The sequence below is a fragment of the Prionailurus bengalensis genome, chromosome C1 (genome assembly GCF_016509475.1).
Source record: "Prionailurus bengalensis isolate Pbe53 chromosome C1, Fcat_Pben_1.1_paternal_pri, whole genome shotgun sequence".
NCBI lineage: Eukaryota > Metazoa > Chordata > Mammalia > Carnivora > Felidae > Prionailurus > Prionailurus bengalensis.
Genome location: NC_057345.1, coordinates 204413370 through 204417448, shown reverse-complemented (window position 1 = coordinate 204417448; position 4079 = coordinate 204413370). Strand labels below are relative to the sequence as shown.

Genomic DNA, 4079 nt, shown 5'->3' with positions numbered 1-4079 from the left:
TGGAGCAAGTTCTTCATTTAAAGATATCATTTATGAATTGGTAAAAGATGATATCCTTGGGCACTAGTGCAGCTTCTAATAGGCAGTGCAATCCACAGTCACATGCCAAGGCCAATAAGGTTACCTCACCATCTAGAATTTATAGTTTAATTCCTACCCTTAACAGGGAAGGATAAAATTTATGTGGTCCAAAAGGGGAAAACTATACCCAAAAGACAGTCGTGGATGAGTCTCCACATTTTCCATTCAAGGTGATATTGACTTTTCCTGTCCCACTGGCCCTTGGGATGTTTCCCCATATGTAGTACTATTATTCTTTATCTCATTCTGCACCAAAGTGAATTAAAATCTTCTTTGATTATAGCATGATATTGGGAGGTAACCAGTGATATTTAAATATGCTGACTTGTAAGTGATTGAACTTTCAGTGAGAATACTCCATGGGCACTCTTCAGTTTTGATTCCACAAGAAGAGACTAGGTAAAGAAACTCAAAAAAGTCCAACAGCCCTCCAGTTGTAGGACAGCCAGGTCCCAGATATATTTCATAATGCTGAGGTTTCTGGTAATGCAAATAAGAATTTTGTTTAATTCTGACCTGAAGCCAGTGCTCATTACAGGTTACAAACACACCCTCAAAACCACAAATCAACACAAAAAGCATGAGGAGCCCTCTGGACAATCCAACATGTCAGAGGAAACAGGAAATCACACTGGTCCATTATTTTGATGATATTGTGGCAACTGAATATGATGAGCAGAAGGTAGCATGAACCCTAGATGTCATAAGACACATGCATGGAAGAAGGACCTCAGGAAAGCTCAGAGTCCTGCCACATTAATGAAGTTTCTAGGGTCCAATTGTCTGTGGCATGTCGAGATGCCCTCTCTAAAGTGAGACACTTGCAATGAAAAAGAGACAATACTCTTTATGGAAGAATGGGCCTCTTTGGCATTTGAGGCAACAGAAAACACATTTCAACTCTAACCCATCAGGCTTTCGTATGGCCTGAAACAAGGGAACATTCTGCAGGAATTCCGAGTGGCAATGCAAGTAGTCCTTTCACTTGATAATTATGACCAGTGGCCTCAGGAGCAACGGAAGTGTCTGTAGTAGACGGAGACATCACATGAATCTTCTGGTAAGCCCCAGTAAGATTATTATAAGGTAGATCCCTAGGATTTTAAAGGAAAGCTGTGCCCTTTTAGGCCATCAGCTATTCTCCATTTGAAAAGCAGCTTAGTTTCTTACCAGGCCCTGGAATACTGAACACCTGGCCATGGGACAACCACTAATTATGCATTGGGTATTATCTGATCCAGTAAACCATAAAATTGGAGGTTCATCACAGCGTTCTACTGTTAAATAGAAATGGTGTATACACGACTGGGCCCAAGAAGATATGGATTAAACAAGTTACATGAAAAGATAGCCCAGATTCCTTGCTTCACTGCCTTTCCCACAACCTTATTACAGCTTTCTGGGGAATTCTCTATGACTGCCTAATAGAGTGGGGGGAAAGCACAGAGAAAATTTATAGATGTTTGCACAAAATGCAGGCAACAGTTAGAAATGGAAGAGTGCTACATTACAGCACAATTCAGAAGTGTCTGTGAATTACATTGGTGAAGAGCAATCCTTTCTGTGGGAAGTTTTGTTGGTAGATCTGGTGGTCCACTCAGAATTGAAGAAGAAAAAAATTGAAGTATTCGTCTATACTGATAACAGTATTCATGAATAGCAGGTTGGTTGGCTGATCTGGGATTTGAATAGAACAAGATATGAAAATCTGTGACCAGAAAGTCTGAGAGGGTTCACTTGGGAGGAACAGTGTGAAGACAGTCGTGGTTTCCTGTGTAAATAATCATGAGAAGAAGTAGACTGTAGGAAAGCTTGTCAGTAATGAGGTTATGAAATGACCAATTCTGTGGATAACATTCATCCTCTTTCCCCAGGCCCCCTGGTGCTTTCTTAATGGGTCAATGGATGTGGAGCAGGAAATGTATGGGCTTACCAACATGAATTTCCCTCCTCCTGAATGGTGCGGGTACAGCCCACCTGAATACTAATTTGCTTACAGCAGAGGATAATGTTGAGCTCCCAAAATGGCACACCTGGTGACAGAATTTTATTTTGAACCTCTTTCACCATGAAAAAAGGCAGTGAGGAATACCTGGGTGGCTTAGTCGGTTGAGCATTCAACTCTTGATTTCAGCTCAGGTCATGATCCCAGGATCATGAAGTATGCTTAAGATTCTCTCTCTCTCTCTCTCTCTCTCTCTCTCTCTCTCCCTCTGTCCCTCTCCCCCACCCATACTCTCTTTCAAGAAGAAAGAAAGAAAGAAAGAAAGGAAGAAGAAAGAAAGAAAGAAAAAAGAAAGAAAGAAAGAAAGAAAGAAAGAAGAAAAAACAGAAGGAGGAAGGAAGGAAGGAAGGAAGGAAGGAAGGAAGGAAGGAAGGAAAAAGAGGGGTGCCTGGGTGGCTCAGTTGGTTAAGTGTCCAACTCTTGATTTCAGCTGTCATGATCTCGTGGTTCATAGATTCAAGCCCCACATCAGGCTCTGAGCTGACAGAGAGGAGCCTGCTTAGAATGCTCTCTCTCCCTCTCTCTCTCTGCTGCTTCCCTTTCCCCTCCTGTTCTCTCTCTCTCTCTCTCTCTCTCTCTCTCTTAAAAATAAACAAATAAACAGTTTTTAAAAAGAAAAAGGAAAAATGGCAGTGAATTATATTCTGGATATGGATTTGCCCTTTCTGTCCTCAATACTTCTGATAATGTTCACTCACCATTAGTGAACTTATGGAATGATTGTTTTATCCATCCCCAAGAGTTTTGGGACTAAGGAGTAAAAGTCAGAGTGGCCCCCTCACTATTATACCTCAAAATATCTGAAGGAACCTGTGCTTCCCATCTCCTGAATAATGAGTTTTCAGGTCCTAGTGCCCAAGAGAGGAATGTTTTCCCATAGTCATAGTCATAGTCATAGTCATAGTCATAGTCATAGTCATAGTTGAATTGGAAGCTGAGACTACCACCCAGTCACTTTGGGTTCCTCATGCCACTGAACCAATAGACAGATATGGGTATCACTATATTAGCCACAGTGATTGACTCCAATCACTGGCTGTGAGTTGACAAAGGTCTACATTTCCTTACCTGTCCATACCTTTATAGGTAGTTCTTTCACTAAACTCTTCAGATTTACTTTGACTGAGTGTACCATGGTTTCTGGACAAGTTCAAAGCATTAGACTGTACACACGTGAAGAGAAAATTAATAAACTGGACTGTAGTTCAAAAGAAAATATCCAGAATGAAGTATAGACAAAAGAATGGAAGATACAAAAGATATTGTAGAACCATAAAAGATACTACATGACAGTCTAACATACATTGACTTGGAGTTCCAGAAGGAAGGGAACAAGGAAATGGGGTAGAATCAATATTTAAGATGACAATGTCGGGGTGCCTGGGTGGCTCAGTTGGTTGAGTGTCCGACTTCAGCTCAGGTCATGATCTCACAGTCCATGAGTTCGAGCCCCGCATCAGGCTCTGTGCTGACAGCTCGGAGCCTGGAGCCTGCTTCGGATTCTGTGTCTCCCCCTCTCTCTGCCCTCCCCTGCTCATGCTATGTCTGTCTCTGTCTCAAAAATAAATAAAAACATTAAAAAAATGTTTAAAGATGGTAATGTCTGAGAATGCCTCAAAATTGATGAAAGACATCAAGCCATGTAATCAAGAAACTGAATCTCAGGGTGAATAAATGGAAAGAAATGTCTCTCAAATCACAACGTATTAAAACTGTTGACAATCAAAGATGGGTTACCTCTAAAAGAGTAACAATTATACTTCAGATGATTTCTCAAGAAGAGAGAGGGGGAGGGAGAGAGAGAAAAGGGGATCAAGTGAGCTGATACCTAAAGTTTGCTGCTAGGATATACTCTCTACCTTCACCCTATTTTCTGTCTCAGGAGACTAACCTGTATGTACTATTTCAATGAGCTCCCTTTTCCCCTGGATTCTGGTTAGGTTGGGACAATGGGAATACTAGGAGAGATCAGAGGAAGGGAATGAGGAGAGTG

General features: G+C 41.3%; 1 pseudogene; it reads right to left on the bottom strand.

Moving 5' to 3' along the window:
* Positions 1–159: 159 nt before the first annotated feature.
* Positions 160–3162, bottom strand: LOC122479523 (annotated as a pseudogene).
* Between the last annotated feature and the right edge of the window lie 917 nt (positions 3163–4079).